Below are 20,432 nucleotides of genomic sequence, written 5' to 3' on the forward strand. Positions count from 1 at the left end.
CCTCACCCTTGATATCTAATTCCTGGGCCTGCCTTTAGTAAAAATCTTGTTAGGCCAGTTTAGCAAGAATTTCCCCTACCCTTGATGCCTAATCAAGTTCCTCTTAGTATTTTTCCATTCACTGACCCATTCAATCTGCTTATTGGCTATAAATCCCCAGCTGTCTTTGCTGTATTGTGAGTTGAGCTCAGCTCTATACCAAGGTCTCTTTCCCCTACTGAAGTAGTTTGAATAAAATCTGTCTTGCTGGGTGGCAAAGTAGGGGATTACCGTGTGCCCAACAAAATGATGCTTAAGGTTATGAGCAGATATATCAGCCCAGTGAACCTATCCGTCTTTCCCCATCTGAACGTGGTACTGTTTTCCATTGGCATATCCTCTACCAGCTCTTTGTTCCATTGGCAGTTCTTTGTTTATGAGGTCATATCCACTAAGCACACTCAGGACATCTACAAAGAGTTCCTCATCTCCTTGATGACTTCGCTCTTCACAGGCTTTGGGGTCCACCTTCCTGCTGCTCTGGATCAGCATCTACATATTACCTCCCAAGAGTACCAACCAGACAGCTTCACCAAACTCTGCCTTTGTAATTTAATTGTTTTACTATTTCTGGAAGTATCCCACCTACTGCTCACAATAAAGGCAGATGTGTGTGGGAAAAATCTGTCTTGCTGTCTGGTGTATAATTTTCCTTTTATTCTATGTGTAATAGGATAAAATCATCAGTCTTTCGGCCTCCATCCTGTTCAAGCCCGTCCCGTTTCTATATATGTCAGTTAGAAATTTCTGCTTAGTCCTCTATAGATATGTTCATTATTAAAGGAATCTAACCTATAGCCCAGGAATTACAGAAACAACCACTCTGCTCAAAGCTACCTCCCCAAGGAGATAAGGAAAGTATGTACAAAAATAATGACTATCAAAAGATTTATAGGAACATTGTGACCGGGATCATGGCAATTGGAGTTTATTGACCAAAAGCAAAAAAGTTTCATCCTCCTCCTCAGACCCTTGCTGGCATCCAGATGCCTGCAGCCATCAATCTCCTCTTGACCTCCAACCTCTCCTGTTTCCCCTGACATAAAAGAAGCCTAAATTCTGTACGTTTTCAAGATGGTTCTTTAGGATGTTAGTCCACCATCTTCACGGTTTGGTGGCTTTCCTTGCCCCAACCCTTGTCACTTACTTATTGGCTGTTGAGCAGTATGAGCTTTCACTCGGTTACATATGGACTGGGGTCATCCTGCAGTAGTTGAAGCCACGGCAGCTATGTTTGGAGACCCAGAGAAAGTGAAGTCACTGTTGAAGTTGTTGTAGTAGTAAAGGGGGAAAATTGTGGTTGCTTCATGCTACTGCTTTTACCAAACTAGAACTACTTTATTCTGAAAAAAAGTATATATCTATCTATATCAGTGGTTCTCAACCTTCCTAATGCCGCGGCCCTTTAATACAGTTCCTCATGTTGTGGTGATCCCAATTTCATTGTTACAAATTGAACATAATTAAAGCATAGTGATTAATCACAAAAACAATATGTAATTATATATGTGTTTTCCGATGGTCTTAGGTGACCCGTGTGAAAGAGTCGATCGACCCCCAGGTTGAGAACCGCTGATCTATATCTATATCTATATGTCTAAATCTACATCTACATCTATATTGATATACATATAGGTATACAAAATCATGTTTAATAATTAAATATTGAAAGTTTTCCATTTGAAATCAAGACAAAACTAAAAAATATAATGTCAGTTCTTTTATTAAATACTATCTATTTTAGCCAGTGCAATGGGCAATGAAAAGAAGTCAAAGGCATAAGGATAGGAGAAGAAGGTAGAGTATTATTGTTATTTGGAGATAATCTACTTGTGTGTATGAAAAGTTTAAAATTTACAGAAAAAAGTACTAGGATGAATAACAAGGCTTATCAATATTGGTTAATACAAAATCAATAACCAAAATTAGTTGTATTTCTATATAACAGCAAAAATCAGAAAACAAAACTTGAAAAAAAATGCTTTTAATATAAAAGTATCAAAAGATATCGTGAGCCTGGCTGGTGTGGCTTGGTGGTTGGGTGCTGACTTATGAACCAAGAGGTCATGGTTCAATTCCTGGTTTGGGAACATGCCCAGGTTGCAGGCTCAATTGATCCCCAATAGGGGGTGTGCAGGAGGAAGATGATCAATGATTCTCTCTCATCATTGATGTTTCTATCTTTCTCTCCTTCTTCCTTCCTTTTTGAAATCAATAAAAATACATTATAAAAAAAAAGTTATCATGAGCCTAGGAAGAAATCTAACAAAAGATGTGCAAAAAATTCCATTGGGGCAATTATTGAGGGACATTAAAAAACCTATTTGAATGATGAGATGTGTCATGTTTATCACTTAAAATACTTAATCTTGTAAAAATAACTATTTTTTCCCAATTGATCTATAGATTTAATGCAATGTGTGTATGTATTGACAATTTGATTCTAAGTTTTATCTAAACATGGAAGGGCTAACAATAGTTTGAAAGAAGAAAAAAATGGAAAGCGTTATTCTATCAATAGATATCATTAGTTACTATAAAACTATGCTCATTATGATAGTGGTACTATTGCAAAGGTAGAGAACTTCAATAATGACATAGTGTCACCACACAGGAATTTTATTTCTTTCATATAATTTTCTCCTTAATTCACACTAGCTTTGTCTAGTCTAATACTACTGTGACACACTTGTCTCTTTTCAACCAAATCCTTCCACACCTGCATATATTTCCTGTCCACTCCTATATCATTAAGCCCTTAGGCCAGTGGTCGGCAAACTCATTAGTCAACAGAGCCAAATATCAACACTACAACGATTGAAATTTCTTTTGAGAGCCAAATTTTTAAACTTAAACTATATAGGTAGGTACATTGTTATTAACCTACCTATATAGCTTAAGTACTGTTGATATTTGGCGCCTCCCCCGCGCTACGTATCCCGCGGCCCACCTGTGCCTCGTCAACCAACTGACACCCCCCACTTCTTCTAACGCCACTTCTTCAAAATAGACTCGCCCAGGCCGAAAACCGACTTCTGCGCATGGGCCACGAAGTTTCAATCGCACGGTACATGCGCACCCGCACGTGGTATTTTGTGGAAGAGCCACACTCAAGGGGCCAAAGAGCCGCATCTGGCTCACGAGCTGCGGTTTGCCGACCACTGCCTTAGGCCATCAGGTCTGGTCAGGACCAAACTATCTTAAAAATAAAGCCTCAGGTCTGTCGACCATGAAAACATAGTTTTGTCCAAACTACAGATAACATCTCAACCTCAGTTATGTTTCAGCCCCAGACCTATGAAGGAGGAACAACTCTACCAATGACGTCCTTACAAAACTAGACAGCACAATGCCTCGCCTGACATCAGGACCCAATGCAATGATCAACTACTCCCTACCTTAGCCTGGACCAATCAGCAGAGCCCACACCCCATCTCCCTTAGCAACCATGACTAATGAGTTTCCCCTTATATAACCTATTTGCTGGAGATCATGGGGAGCCAGGTTATAGAGCACTAGCTCACCTGTGTCTTTGGGCTTGGTGCAAATTCCCTAAATAAACCCTTACTTTCTTTGTTGCAAACTTCTGTTCACTTCATATTGGGTTTTGGTGCCTTCAGGCAAATGAACCCTAGTTTGGTAACAAAAGACTAGAAAACCTATAGACAGACTCTTGCATATATAAACACTTGATTTATGAGAAAGTTTGCACTGCAACTGTTCCATTTAATAAATAGTACTGAATCAATTGAATATCCATAAAAAATAAAATAAAATTGAACTCCTACATGGCACCATACCAAAATTTAATTGTAGATGAATTATCGACCCAAATATGACAAGCAAAATGGAAAGCTTTTAGAAGGTAATATAAAAGTAAATCTTTATGAGCTCAGCATTTGGAAAGTTTTTTTAAACAGGAAACACTAACCATAAATGTTAAAATTGATAAATTAAGCTACATTAAAAAGAAGACCTCTGTTCATAAAAACACTATAAAATAGACATAGGGTTAGATAAAATATTTGAAAATATAACCACCATAATAAAGAAATTGCATGTAGAAGATATAATGACCTTTTACAAATTAATAAGGCAAAAACAACCCAGTTAAAAAATGGGTTAAATATTTGGACAGTTTCTTTATGAAGAATATACATGACCAGTGAACATATGAAAATATGCTATCTCAGTATTAATCAGAAAAATATAAATTAAAACTACAAGGTGATATTACTGTATACCCACTAGATTGATAAAAATTGAAAATCTTCCAATAACATATTGAATGAGATTGTGGAGTGATGGGAACTTTCATACATTATTGATGGGAGTGTAAATTTGGAATAATCACTTTGGAAAACAATTTTGCACTACCTAGTCAAGTTGAAGATGTGCATAACTTTTGACCCAGCAATTTCACTCTTGCATATATACCCAAGAACAGCGGTTCTCAACCTGTGGGTCACGACCCCTTTGGAGGTTGAGTGACCCTTTCACAGGGGTCGCCTAAGACCATCCTGCATATCAGATATTTACATTATGATTCATAACAGTAGCAACATTACAGTTATGAAGTAGCAACAAAAATAATTTTATGTTTGGGTCACAACATGAGGAACTGTATTTAAAGGGCCAGAAGGTTGAGAACCACTACCCTAAAGAAATGTGTGCACATGTGTATGAGTATTCGTGGATGACAATGTTCATAATGGTATAATTCATAATAGCCCCCAAACTGGAAACACCCCCAAAGTCTGTCAATTGAGTATTCATACAATGAAAATAAATTAAATACAGTAGGGCCTTGACTTACGAGTTTAATTCGTTCCGTGATGGAGCTCATAACTCAAATTACTCGTATGTCAAATCAAAAGTGAACGAGTGAGACACGTGATGCTGGGCTGAGGTTGTGGCATTCACTGTGACGTTCGCTACGCCAACTAGCGGTGGGATATCTGAAGCTGGCTCGTAACCTGAATTTTAGCTCGCAACTCAAAGCAAAAAAATCAGCCGAGAGATGGCTCGTATCTTTGAAAAACTCGTTAGTCGGGACACTCGTAAGTCAAGGCCCCACTGTACAAATAATGCTGAGCCAAAAAAGCGAAATACAGAGGATTATAAAGAATTTACAAAAACAGTTAACAGTAAGCCATGGATTTTTGGTATGGCTACTGTAGTAGGCACAATAATGGCCCTCTAAAGACATCCATACTTTGATCCCAGAATTTGTGAATATGTTACTTTATATGGCAAAAGGAATTTTGCAGATATTATTGAGGTTAAAGGCCTTGAGATGGGGGAGCTTATCCTGGATTATCCAAGTGGACTCAAAGTAACCACTAGGGTTCTTTGAAGCAAGCAGTAAGAGTCAGATAAGGATATGTGACAATGGAAGGAGGGTCAGAGAGATGCTACATTGCTCTTTTTGAAGACAGAGGAAAGGAGCCATAGCCAAGGAATTTGGGAGCCTAGAACAGTGGTTCTCAACCTTCCTAATGCCGCGACCCTTTAATACAGTTCCTCATGTTGTGGTGCCCCCCAATTTCATTGTTACAAATTGAACATAATTAAAGCATAGTGATTAATCACAAAAACAATATGTAATTATGTGTTTTCCGATGGTCTTAGGTGACCCCTGTGAAAGGGTCATTCGACCCCCAAAGGGTCGCGACCCACAGGTTGAGAACCGCTGCTCTAGGAGCTGGAAAAAAGCCAGGAAATGGATTCTTCCCTAGAGCCTCCAGAAATAAACACAACCCTGTGGACACCTTGATTTTAGCCCAGGAAGATTTGTCTTTAACTTGTAATTTAGAGTACCCTAAGGTCATACCTTTGTATTTTTCCAGGCCCCCAAGGTTGTGGTAATTTATTCCAGCAGCATAGGAAACTAATGCAGGTGGTAAAATGATAAATAAAGTAAGGAAATTATTTGCCATAAGTCATGATGGGGATCACCTCTGAGGTGGGGTTGAGAGGGTGATGTGAACAGGAAAGATTCCTTGGAAGGTGGCGGGGGAGGGGTTAGGGCGTGCTGGCAATGTTGTCCTTCTTGGCTTGAGGTGTAGTTACATGGGGCTTTGCTTTCTAACTATTGTTGATAATTTATACATTTATATTTTGTGTCCATTTATGCCATATTTTTTTTTCAAAGGGGAAAATTTTTTCTCTATCCTTAACAGGTAGAAGAAAGATGACTTCTGAAAATTTTGAGGATGCTTCTCATGGGACTGCTGGGAAGCCAGGCATTATCATTCCACGTGCTCCTAGATGAAAGGAAAAGTGGAGGCTGTTAATCAATTTACCCAAGTGGGTTTCTCAGTTATCTAATGACTGCTCAGTGCTTATTATTCTGTAAACCCTCTGGCCAACATTTCAGCAGATATTGGTTGATGCCACCAACTGGCTGAACATAGCTCAGATGACCCTACTCACAATTCTTTGAACAGTTGTTTTGGCTGGTCCTTGTGATTGCTACCCATTTTCTGTTTAAATAGACTCCATTCTGCTACCTGCTTAGATTACATAATGGTTTGCATCAGTAGTTAAGATTCATTCATTCAGCTCTAACCGGTTTGGCTCAGTGGATAGAGCGTTGGCCTGTGGACTGAAAGGTCCCAGGTTCGATTCCAGTCAAGGGCATGTACCTTGATTGTGGGCACATCCCTAGTAGGAGGTATGCAGGAGGCAGCTGATCAATGTTTCTAACTCTCTATCCCTCTCCCTTCCTCTGTAAAAAATCAATAAAATATATTTTTAAAAAAGTTTTAAATGGAAAGTCTTTTTAAAAAAAGATTTATTCATTCATTTCAATAATCTTTCCTTTAGTATCCTCTCTGTTCAAGGTACCCCACTAGGCTCTGGGATTGAGAGAAAAGTAGCCCATAGTCCTTTTCTCACGGGAACTCTTAAGTCATAGGGGGATGTGTTAAGAGTAGATAAATGACTACGTGAAAATATTCACATGAGCAATACCTTAAGCTTATGGGAACACAGAGGAAGGAGTGCCAAATGTTACCAGGGAGTCTAAAAAACATAAAAAATAAAAAAAAGACTTCCTGTAGGAGATAAATGGAATTAAACAGCATGGCTTGACTTAGTAAGGAAGAAAGTATTTCAGGCAAAAGGAGAGCTTGTGATAAGTGAGTGGGGTAAGAAAGAGCATGGTCTATTTGGGGTCCTGCTTTAACTCTGTTAGCTAGATACAACTGAGAGGCCTAGAGGACACTGCCGAAGCAGACACAAAGTACAGGCAACAAGTTAGAAATCTAAGTGTCAATGCCAAAGCACTAGACATTAGTGCAGTGATGGCGAACCTTTGGAGCTCGGCATGTCAGCATTTTGGAAAACCCTAACTTAACTCTGGTGCCGTGTCACATATAGAAATTTTTTGATATTTGCAACCATAGTAAAACAAAGATTGATATTTTTGATATTTATTTTATATATTTAAATGCCATTTAACAAAGAAAAATCAACCAAAAAAATGAGTTCCTGTGTCACCTCTGACATGCGTGTCATAGGTCCGCCATCACTGCACTAGGGAATACTGGTTAGAAGGAGAAACTACAAGCTAGTTACATGAATCTAAAGTCAACAATAAAGATGTAAGACCACCAGTCCTATTGGTTTAGGGCTTCACTCTTATGACTTCAGTAAACATCATTTTTCTTCTTATGATCCTATCTCCACATACAGTCACTCTGAGGGTTAAGGCTTCAACATATGAATTATTTTGTGTGTGGCAGGGGGACACAGTTTGATCAATAGTACATACTGAATAACCATGATCTGCTTCCTGCTTGCATCTACGTTCCTATATCTTACCTTCCCTTCTCTGTCACCACAATCTAGCTACAAGGGGACATTTAAGGCATTCTCGAGAGCCCTCACCACAAAGATGTGTTTGAATTTATTCAATTCATGTTCCAACCCAGTGGTAGATTCTGATACCTTGAAGGTCAACACTTGAAGGCCAACCTGTCCTCAAACACAGACTGAAACCATGGTGACATGTGGTGCTTTCTGTCCTTGGCAGCTATTCCTGCTAAAGAACAACTGAGCCAGGCCATGCCTGGCCAACAGAAGTGTCTCCCGGGAGTAACAAATAATTTCGACAGTGCCCTATATCCCGGTAGGGATTACAAATCAAGAGCCATTAACATATCTATGCACCCTGACCCACTTTGGTGATTCAATAACTGGAGTTTTATCTCAGAGAAATAATTTAAAAGAAATAAGAAGAAAGAACTATATGTATATAGCACATAATTTGAAACTGCAAAAATATGAAAAAGTGTTAAACTATAAATACCCTAAGTTTTAGGGAATAGTGAAATACTTATAAATTTTAAAATATCAATATATCGGAATATTTTATAGTTACTGAAATGAAAGGTATGGTTATTGTAGAACACACAGAAAACATTTTGAAACAAGTTTAAATAAATGAGAAAATTAGAACTCAAAATTTAACCTACAATATATTTCAACTGTGTAAAAACTATTGTTGTGGCAGAATGCACGGGAAAACGATCAGCCAGCACTCTGAGGGAGGGAAGTTTAACCTTTATTTCGCAGATCTGCTAGTCCAGGGGAATTCCGGATCCAAAGCCTGAACTGAACCTGTGGGGAAGCTCTGACCTATATATCTCCTTCTGTTGTGGGTCCCTGAGGGTCCCCGCAGCTTCACCCAAGTCAGCTGTGGCGGGGCCCTGGGCTTAGGCTCTGCAGCTCCGCCCAAGTAAGACTACAGTTTAACCAGATACTGAACTAGGTTGCAAGCCCCCCCTTTCCCCCCCTTTTTTCTTTTCATTATATTGATTTATAATGGCAATAACTGCATTTTATTGAGGGTCTCTTTCCCAGACCTATTCTAAGCACGTTGCCTTATCTTTAATCCTTACAAAAATTTTTCCAAATTAACATTATGGTCTCCATATGTAATGATTATTTTAAGTTTCTGCTATATAACCTTTAGCAAGTTAAGAATGTCTCTCCTATATCTAGTTTGCTGTCATTATTTAGTTGTAAACAGGTGATGAACTTTATCAAATGCTTTCTCTTCATCAATTGAGATCATTGTATAACTCTTGTCCTTTATTAAATAGGTGATTTCTGATGTTGAGCCAACTTGGAATTCCTGGGATAAATCCTACTTGATCAAAAGTTAATTTTTAGAATATATACCTGTTAGTTAACTCATATTTTATTTAGGATTTTTGTATCTAGCTCTTAGGTAAAATGAGCCTATTCCTTTCATGTATTGCAGGGGTCCTCAAACTACGGCCCGCGGGCCACATGCAAATACAAATATTGTATTTGTTCCCATTCTGTTTTTTTACTTTAAAATAAGATATGTGCAGTGTGCATAGGAATTTGTTCATAGTTTTTTTTTTAAACTATAGTCCAGCCCTCCAACGGGCTGAGAGACAGTGAACTGGCCCCCTGTTTAAAAAGTTTGAGGACCCCTGATTTATTGCTTTGTCCTTACTATTTTGGAATTAAAATTACACTAGTTTCATAAAATAAAATAAAATAGCAAACAAAAAAAACATTATGGTCTCCAAACAACAAATGAGAGATTCAAAGAACTAGGGTTAATTTAATAAGCGAATGGGAGAACAGAATTTAAATCTAGATTTGTCTGACTTAAAATTTTATGCATTTTCCCCCTTTCAAAAGCTACCTTTCCAAACTTGGAAATGAATATAAAGAAAAAAACAAAACAAAAACTAAAACAAAAAGAATTTAGTCATATAAAGGTAGCATGATTATAAGAGAAATTTTTATTTTATATTTTTATTATATTTCAAATTGATTCAATACTTTTTCTTAAAAATGCCTAAGATACAGTCTGGATCCTCACACAAAACACTAACAATGATGTCCATTCACTGCTGGAGACATGCCAAGTTCAATGTGTACTTTCCTCCACTGCATTTATATTTGAATTCACACATCAATCAGTGACCAAGAGCAACAAGTTAGGAGCATTATTGTAGAAGCACAAACCCTCTTCTGAAGACAAACCAGACTACAGCTCTAAGTTCTGTCATGCAAACTTCCAACACAGATAGCCTTTCAGGATCTCTTTCTCCACATCAAGCCAGGGAGGGGAGGATTACTCACACCACTGCAGACCAACAAAAGACGTCTTCAACAGATTATTTGGAAATTTTTCCTGCATGAAGTCAACCCGTATACCACCAGCCAGCCCTAGGCAGACCTGCTAAGGACCAGGTCCCCTTTCTGGTAACTCGGCTACCTGCTATTTTCTACTTCTGGGTCCAAGTCCCTGGGCTATCTCAATAGGTTGACCTAGGTCTTTCTTCTTGGGAGAGCTGAGCATAGAAATTTAGTTAAGTTTTGGTTCACTGATATGGGACTGCTTCTTGGGCCCAAACTGATTACTTTAACAGTACCAATATAGAAGAAATAAAAAACAATTGATTATTGAGTAAGTCTGATCAGATTTGCACACATGTAAGCTAACATGAAAGTGACTACAAAGTCTGGTCAAAATTTCACACAATTTTATACAGTTAAGTAGAAAAAAAAAAAGAAAACGTCTCTTATCTCCTTGGGAGATAAATGGATGTGCCTGATTGTCTCCTCTCTACCGCCCAAGAGATTTCTGAATTAATTTTGGAGATGTGGTTGACAAAAGGCTCTAATTGTATTTCTGCTATCTCTCTCCCTGAGTAGGGTGATTTAAGGTATTTACCCTCCGGTTGGGGAAGAGAAGTGCAAACCATTTACTCTTAAGTGTCCTTAGTTTAGGAAAGACAGGATTTACTAGTTGCTGCAAACTGCTGTTTAACTGCCTGTCTGTTTCCCTATTGTACTTGCCAAGGAATTTTCCTAGCTTCTTACTGACCTGCCTGAGTCAAGAAGCCAAGTTAAGACCAGGCATTCAGAGGGAACTGGGCAAAAATGTCACCACTCTTCCACTCCTTCCTCAAAATGCAGAGGCAGCTGTTTTCACCTCTCTCCTAACTGCCAGTGTTGAAACCACCAACCCTTCAAGTGCAATTGATCAAGGTTTGATCATTATACAACTTTCTTAGGGTGGTAGTAACAAGCAGTCCACATTTTGCCCCCACAGCCCAGGTGTGAATGTAGCTGAAAAAGGAAGTCAGCCAAACTTGAAATAGAAAATTCCACAAACCTGCCTTTCTCAAAAGCTCACCTTTTTCAAAAAGCCCACCCACTTTGTTCCAGTTTATAAAACTAGCCAAGCAGAGCCAGCCCCCAAACCAGTTTAGAGGACCTTCCTTTTCCTCTGAGCTGTCTCCCTTATGCTCAAGCATAAACTTAATAAAATCTGTCTGGAGATTTCTCTGTGGTTTTGTTGCAGAAGAGCAAAGAAATACCAAGCACACTTCCTAGAGAAAGGGAGGGACCCCGTTTATTAACACTAGTGGACTCCGGGAATAATTTCCAAATCAGAGTGAAGAAACATGCAGAGGGCTTCACTTTTTATAGCCTTCTGGGGTCTTTGTCTTGCAGATATGGTTCTGCCCCCTTTCATGGGCTTACAGGAAGGCCCCAGGTGTTGAGGTCCCCAGGCCATATCCGATGATCTGTTCTGGGGCCAGCATAGCGACCTCCCCACCCCCCCCCCCCCCGCCCCCTGCCCCAGGGCAGTGCATTGTTCACAGTTTTTATGGCCTGACATGCCTTTGCAAGACCAGTTTTTTCCTCAGTTTCCTCTCAGTTTCTTTGTTGGGAAACTCAAGAACCCCAATGCCAGTGAAAGGGTTAGCTGGCTAGCTTAATTAGGCAGGCTTCGGAAGTTTTAGGAATGAAAATGGTCCATAGGAAGGAATACATAATGGAGACTAGAAGACACCAGGGTGTTTATCTTACTTGTACAGAACATGAAGAAATGCCACAGGTAAATGTATATATCTGGCCTGTGCAATTAAGACAGCCATAAACCGAGGACAGACAGGGGTGTCTCTGGCCTGACTAGCCAATGAAAGTGACCATAAATTAGGCCAAAAGTAGCCCTGACCTGAGTAGCTGGGAGAGCCATAAGATAAGGCTTTCTCAGCCAGCACAGCTGGGAGAGCTATAAGATAAATCAAAAGTGACCCCCCCAAAAAAGTGACTCCAACCAACAAAATAAGGGGAAGAAAAAATGGAGACACTAAGGAGGAAACTGGTCTTGCAAGGCATGTCAGGCCATAAAAACTGTGAACAATGCACTGCCCTGGGGGGGTGGGGGGGAAAGTCGTTATTGCTGGCCCCAGGACAGATCATCAGATATGGCGTGGGGACCCCAACACCTGGGGGCCTTCCTGTAACCCCACGAAAGGGGGCAGAACCATATCTGCAAGACAAAGACCCCAGAAGGTTATAAAAAGCGAAGCCTCGAAACCAAGATGGTGGCATAGGTAAACACCGGAAATTGCTGCCTTGCACAACCACATTAAAAATACAACTAAAAGACAAAACGAACATCATCCAGAACCACAGGAAGGCTGGCTGAGTGGAAATTCTACAACTAGAAGGAAAGAGAAAAGCACACTGAGACTCAGAGGAGGTGCGGAAATAAAGTGCAGAGGTACAGAGGCGTGCGAAAAGGGCTCGCAGCTGAGGACGCAGTTGTCTTTTTCAATCGGGAGGGAGTCTCAAGCTCCTGACTGCTCTGAACTCCAGTTCCAGGCGAGTCTCTGTAGACTCAGACTCATACGGGAGAAACTGGACTGTCTGGCATCGGTCAGAACTCGAGGGCAGTTTTCTCTCAGAGGTGCTTGCAGCGATTACCGGGACACTGAGAAGCGGGGCCTCTTAAGGCAAGACTGAAGAGCAGCCATAGCTGCTTGCTTCGCCCTGTTGATCCCCTGAGACCCCGCCTCACCCAAGCTGTGTGCAGAGGCTTTTGCATATGAAAGGCCTGGCCCTTTGCAAACTAAAATTACCTAACCAACTGCAGCTGGGTCAGAGAAAGCCAGAACATCCAAAAGAAGGCCCAAGGCCCCACAGCAGCTTGCACTGCTTCACAGCTGGGCTCCTGCTGGGTAGTCTCAGGAAGAGGCTAAATTATCACCGCCTTAGAGATCCAGGAGCCAGTGTACCCAGTGGTCAGAGTGGGGCCATACAGATTACAACTCCTCAGATCTGTAAGGGACACACTCAGGGGGAAGACTCAGTGAGTACCAAAGCCCCATTGAAGCAAGTCTTGCCCCAGAAGGGTGTCTTCAGCACAGAAGTTCTCCCACTGCAGACACAGCTGATTCTCACAGCCAATTGGCCTGGAGGTCAATTCCTCCCAGTGATACCTACAACAATCAAGACTTAACTACAACAAGACTGTGCACAAAGCCCACAAAGGGGTGCACCAAGAGTGTCCACCTCAGGTAACTGGGGAGGCTGAGCCACTGGGCCCTATAGGACAGCTAGCACAGAAAGCCACTCTATCAACACAGGGAAGCATAAAAAATGCGGAGACAAAGAAACAGCTCACAAATGATAGAAATGGAGGAAAGCAAACTACTGGATATAGAGTTCAAAACCATGTTTATAAGGTTTTTCAAGAATTTTCTAGAAATTGCCAATAAATTTAGTAAGACCCTCAATTAGTCTAGTGAGACCGCCGATAAACTTAGTGAGACCCTCAAGAAATCTAGTGAGACCCTTGAGGTTATGAAAAAGGACCAACTAGAAATTAAGCATACACTGGCTGAAATAAAGAATATTACACAGAATTCCAACAGCAGACCAGAGGATCACAAGAATCAAGTCAAAGATGTGAAATACGAAGAAGCAAAAAACACCCAACTGGAAAAGCAAAATGAAAAAAGAATCCAAAAATATGAAGCTAGTGTAAGGAGCCTTTGGGACAGCTTCAAGTGTACCAACATCCGAATTATAGGGGTGCCAGAAGAAGAGAGAGAGCAAGATATTGAAAACCTATTTGAAGAAATAATGACAGAAAACTTCCCCTACCTGGTGAAAGAAATAGACTTACAAGTCCAGGAAGCACAGAGAACCCCAAACAAAAGGAATCCAAAGAGGACCACACCAAGACACATCATAACTAAAATGCCAAGAGCAAAAGACAAAGAGAGAATCTTAAAAGCAGCAAGAGAAAGATGGTCAGTTACCTAGAAGGGAGCACCCATATGACTGTCAGCTTACTTCTCAACAGAAACTTTGCAGGCCAGAAGGGAGTGGCAAGAAATATTCAAAGTGATGAATGCCAAGAACCTACAACCAAGATTACTTTATCCAACAAAGCTATCATTCAGAATTGAAGGTCAGATAAAGAGCTTCACCGATAAGAAAAAGCTAAAGGAATTCATCACCACCAAACCAGTACTATATGAAATGCTGAAAGGTATCCTTTAAGAGGAGGAAGAAGAAGAACAAGGTAAAGATACAAATTATGAACAACAAATACACATCTATCAACAAGTGAATCTAAAAATCAAGTGAATAAATAATCTGATGAACAGAATAAACTGGTGATCATAATAGAATCAGGGGCATAGAAAGGGAGTGGACTGACTATTCTTGGGGGGGGATAGGGGTGTGGGGGATGCAGGAAGAGACTGTACTAAAATCGTACTTTATGGATGAGGACAGTGGGCGGGGGGGTGAGGGCGGAGGGTGGGGTCGGAACTGGGTGGAGGGGAGCTATGGGGGGGAAAAAAGAGGAGCAACTGTAATAATCTTAACAATAAAGATTTAATTAAAAAAAAAAGCGAAGCCTCTGCGTGTTACTTCACTCTAATTTAGAATTTATTCCCGGAGTCCACTAGTGTTAATAAATGGGGTCCCTCCTTTTCTCTAGGAAGCATGCTTGGTATTTCTTTTTTCTTCTGTAACAACAGCACATAGACATTGAGCTTTGAAAACTAATTCTATCTAGCAAAGTGACCAATAAGAAGGGGTGAGATTTAGAGAAAGAACTGCAGCCTATTTAATGCCTCAAGACAAAAAAAGCGGTGGTCACCCTTCTCAGGGGCCCCTCTGTCCATCCAGGAGGGACAGAGTCTTAGGCTTAGAATTTAGAATTAGGTTTTAGAGGTAGTGTCTGCATGTAATAAAGTTTCTGGGGCCAGAGATAATGACCCCCCCCTCCCCAAGGGCAGTGCATTGTTCACAGTTTTTATGGCCTGACACGCCTTTGCAAGACCAGTTTCCTCCTCAGTTTCCTCTCAGTTTCTTTGTTGGGAAACTCAAGAACCCCAATGCCAGTGAAAGGGTTAGCTGGCTAGCTTAATTAGGCAGGCTTAGAAAACCTGTACTTTTCACCAATCACCTTTTGGTCATGGCTTCATTCTTCTAATCCATTGGGACAAGACTCTGGGGAAACAGATCACCTTGCTCAATAAATCAACCCAAATCACCAGTAACACTATTTACTGCTCAGCACAAGCTACGTAACCCAGCTTTTAGACTTCCCTTTGCTCCATATAAGGGAAAGCTGGCTTAACCAATCAGCAATACCCAATATAACTTCCTTGTTCCTGTTCACTTTGGTCTATAAAAAATCTCTCACCTGTACAATTCTTCAGAACTTCTTTCTATCTGCTATATTTGGTGCTGCCCAATTCATGAATCACTGAACAAAGCCAATCAGACTTTAATGTTTACTAAGTTGAATTTTGTTCTTTAATAGTATAGCAGGCTCTTTGTAGGCAGGGCTGTCTTATTCTCCCAAACCTTTCAAATCCATCAAACTCAATGTGCCTAAACCAGAATTCACTAATTTACTTCTGATCTAATCCTCCTTTAAAGCCTAAGAAGGACAACATATCCACACCTAGACACCAAAGGTAAAAACCCATGTCATCCATGGCTAGCATCTCTTTTATTCACTTGACAAATATTTACTAACCACATTTTCTGTGCCATTGAGAGACAGAGCAGTGAACAAAATAAAGTCCTTTCTGAGGATTTTACAACCAGAGTGGCCTTTCCCATTTTTTTCTCTTCTTCCTCTGCCGCCTCCTCTTCTTTTTCTTATTTCTTCAAAATGAAAAGAGCTTTACTGATTGTTCGGATTGCAAAAATTTCATATGCTTATTGTAAAAAGTTCAAACACATTAGACTTCTTTTTTTTTTAAGTAAAAGTTGAGTGAGAGCTCATGGATTACATTTTGGTACATTGCCGGGGTCCAGCCCCAGCAGTCCAGGGGTTCCCAAAGGTGAGGACAGCGTCGGCGAAGAATGAAGGACATGGAGACAGCTTTCAGATCATCAGCATAGTTGGGTTCTTTCTTATTGTCCTGTTACAGCTGTATTTATACTCCTTGATTTATAAGCATGCCTCTATATCAGGGGTGGGCAAACTTTTTGACTCGAGGGCCACAATGGGTTCTTAAACTGGACTCAGAAGAAGGAACTGCGGCCATGTTTCCTGACGTTGCCATGTTAACACTGCTGCTGGTGAAGGAGCGGAGGGGAGAGCAAGAGAACCCTCCGCTCTTTCGGCTCCGAGCGGAACAGGCCGGATCCGGCCCGCGGGCCGTAGTTTGCCCACACTGCTCTATATCATGGTATGTTTTGGGTCCTCCCTTGACCTTCTACAGTTCCTTGTTTTATCTTTATAGTTTCTTATCTGAACTTTGCTAAAAATCTTATCTCTGTCTAGTTCTGTTGATTTTAATCCTATCCATTCTATTCCAAAGATTAGGGCTAGTTTGTTATCTTCATTCCAAGGTCACTACTCTACTGTTAAGCTATAAGGAAGTAACTGAAGGAGATTATCCTATTCTGTGGCCCAAGTAAAGGTTATGTCCTTTTAGCCTTGCTGGTGGTCTTCCTTGGGACTGCCCTGAGTCGGCGGGTTTTCATAGGCTTTGGTACTTTCTCTGGTGGGTAGACCCCTGGGGATGTGGGCCTAGCAAGTCCCAAATTTATTTCCAACAGTCTTAGTCTAAGTTTTTCATAAGTAGTACACAGTATTTCTGTAACACTAGGGGGTTTTACTGATTTATTCCCTTCCTTAGTCCCGTTAATCCCTAACTCCAGGGAAACATCCCCATCTGGGGAAACAACCTTTCTTGGGGAGGTGGCCCTGGTTAGAACACAGAGCACTAAGAAGGGGAGCAAACATATTAAGAACAGTATGCCATATATGCCAGGCCCCTTGGAACATATGCTGTGCAGATGTTTCTTCCCTGCAATGACTGTGTCAAGCAGCAAGGATGGACCGGCTTCCAGCAATACATTTTACTAGCATTTTAGTAATTATAGAGAACTTTCTCAAAGTACAATCTACTCATTCAACTGCTTGAATGGAATTTCTTTAATACCTTTTTATTGATAGACTAGAGGCCCGTTGCAGGAAGATCCTGCAAGAATAGGGCTTCCAGCGGCTAGAGCAAAGCAGAGAAGGGAGTGAAACCCAATGAGGGGGGCTTTGCTCCCACTCCCAGCCGCTGTGGCTGGGTTTCCCCTCCCCCTCCCAGCCGCTCCTGCCGGGTTTCCCCTCCCCCTCCCAGCCACTCCTTCTGGGTTTGCCCTCCCACCTCCTGCCTCCGCAGTCTTGGCTTCGTTCCTGTCTCCACTGCCTCTACTTTGCTCCCTTTTGTAGCACTTCGCTTCCATTTTGTCTTCAGTCTTAGCTCCCAGCCGGTATATGCAAATTAACCGCCATCTTTGTTGGTGGATAATTTGCATATGGCGCTGATTAGCCAATGGGAGGCGTATCGAAGGTATGGTCAATTACCATGTTTGTCTATTATTAGATAGGATAGATATAGCTATAGATAGATATCATATAGATATAGATATATAGATATGGTTATGGATGTAGATATCAAATATAGATATCACCCTGGCCAGTGTGGCTCAGTTGGTTGGAGTGTTGTCCCATACACCAAAGGTGGTGGGTTGGATCCTCAGTTGGGGCATGCACAGGAGGTAACCAATTGATGTTTCTCTCTCACATCAATGTTTGTCTCTCTCTCTCTCATCAATAAAAAAAAAAATTTTAAGTAGAAAAATATATCTTCTTCAGTTCACACCCTCAACATTGAGCTCTTCCCCTTCACTTCTTCATCCTGCTTTCTTTCTCATTGAAGCCTCTACAGAGACCCAATACCCTATTCTCCTCCACCCAGCCTACCCTCCTTTCTTAGCCTCTCAGACCCTCTGCATCTGCCTCAGTCCACCTGTCTAATAGCCTAGCCCTCTCACTGTGGACTGTAAGTTTGGAGGGCAGTCTTGTTTGCCTTGACATCCCAGTACCTAGCTCAGGGCTTGGTAATAATAAATGAATGCATGAGAGAGCATTTATTTATTTATTTATTTATTTATTTATTTATTTATTTGGGGCCCAGTGCACAAATTCGTGCACCTTGAAAGGAACTGTGGGCCGCGAGGCTGCAGTGGGCACAGGGGTGGGTCTTGGCCCATCCTCCACGCCCCCACCCATCCCCTCCCACCACGGCCCCTGGTCCCATCTACCGGTAGCCCTGCTCCTGCCACCGCCGCTCCCATGTGCTACAGGTGCGAGCAGAGCCATCGCTGGCAGCAGGTGTGAGAGGTGGCTGCTGGCCCTGATCACCCCTCAGGAGCAGGGGGAGGTGAAGAAGCCCTGAGGGGCAAGCGGGGCCGGTGCCAGCAGCAGGTGCGATCGCCAGGCAGGACTGCAGTGTGCAGGAGCAAAGAATTTTCAGTAACCACCAGAGGCTTGCCCTGATGACAGCGACTGGTGCCCCACCTTGGTCTGGTGCCCCTGCTCACCTGCTCTACCATGCTGCCGTGGCCAACGCCCGCTGTGTTTTGCGCTCTGCTACCTGCTGCTGATACCCGCCATGTTCCATGTGCGCCCCTTGGTGGTCAGCACACATCATAGCAACCGGTTGTTTGTTTCGCTGTTCAGTCTATTTGCATGTTAGCCTTTTATTATATAGGAGTTATTTATTTATTTATTTATTTATTTTTATCAATTTCAGAGAGGAAGGGAGAGGGAGAGAGAGATAGAAACATCAATGATGAAAGAGAATCACACCTGCACACCTCCTACTGTGGATTGGGTCTACAACCCAGGCATGTGCCCTGACTGGGAATCGAACTTGGGACCCTGCAGTCCACAGGCCAACGCTCTATCCACTGAGGCAAACCAACCAGGGCAAGAGTGCTTTGATTTTAGATAACGCATCCAAGAGACATTTAGGTGTCAACTGAATGCCAGATTTATACTGTTACCAAGAAGATAAATGTTCCTAGGACAAGGCTTTCCCCCTCAAGGCTTTCATAGTTTCCTGCTTGTCCTTCAGACAGAAATGTCTCTAGAGAAAGGTAGCTCTTCAGGCTGTGTCAGCTTGATACCAATCACTGGTATAAAGTTTAGAGTATCACTCTTAGCTATAATTCTGGGATTCTGAACACTCTTATGATCTTCTATTTTATCTACTACCTTTGAGATAAATCAGTACAATGAGCCTCTCCCTTACTTTTAATTATATATACATATATAATATATACACATATGTAATATATAATTATATGTACATGTATATAATATATAACACATATGCTGTGTTATATATACAGATATTTGGCAAATAAACATAAAATATTATGTATTGTATATTTGCCATATATCTGTATATATAACACTGTTACAGAATTTTACCAGGCTACCTAAAAATACACAGGGCGAACTTGGAGATCCAGGATAAACCCATTTATTTTCAGATGTACTAGTACAGTGACTCAGGGGGTCAATTCTCCAAATCCTGAGTGAGTGAATATGGAGGAAGCTTTTCCCTTTATACCCTTTGGTTTCTTTGTTTTCTATCTGTTTCCTAACTACCAGGTTTTTGTGGTGGGCTTCCACAGCCCCTCCTGAGTCAGTTAGAATGGGGGAGTTAGATTGTATCTAAAAGCCTGGTCTGGGTGGTGCTCTGTAGCTAAGTTGTTACATGCGTTGTTTATGGCCCCTTTGTAAATTGGGAGGAATTAGGAAAACAGGTCTTACTAGACCAGATTGTTAAGAAAGGGGCAGTGACTTAATTATAGGCTATCAAGAATGTACATCAAGAAGGTTACTGGCACAGATTCAGATTGCTAGCGACCCCCCCAAAATGTCTTATATTCCCCATCAACACAATTTGCCTTTAACCATTTTAAGTGTATAATTTTAAAAAAATATATGTTTTTATTGAGTTTTTAGAGAAACAGGAAGGGAAAGGAATAGAGATATAGAAACATCAATGAACTAACATTGCTTCCTGCATGCCCCCCACTGGGGATGGAGCCCACAATCCTGATATATGCCCTGTGGACAAAAGGGGGCACATGCTAACCTGACAAGCTTAGGGAAGGCCTGCATGGTGGTCTTGCAAACTCAGAGACCTAAAATAACCACAAAGGATGGTCTGAAATTAAACTTTAACTAAAAGCAGTTATGGTGGGTAGTTATG

At 41.3% G+C, this 20,432-nt stretch overlaps 1 pseudogene; it reads left to right on the forward strand.

The window, feature by feature from the left end:
• The first annotated feature begins 285 nt into the window (after nt 1-285).
• LOC118665772 lies at nt 286-595 on the forward strand (annotated as a pseudogene).
• The last annotated feature ends 19,837 nt before the right edge of the window (nt 596-20,432 follow it).

This window comes from Myotis myotis, unplaced genomic scaffold, assembly GCF_014108235.1.
Source record: "Myotis myotis isolate mMyoMyo1 unplaced genomic scaffold, mMyoMyo1.p scaffold_m19_p_11, whole genome shotgun sequence".
NCBI classification, from domain to species: domain Eukaryota; kingdom Metazoa; phylum Chordata; class Mammalia; order Chiroptera; family Vespertilionidae; genus Myotis; species Myotis myotis.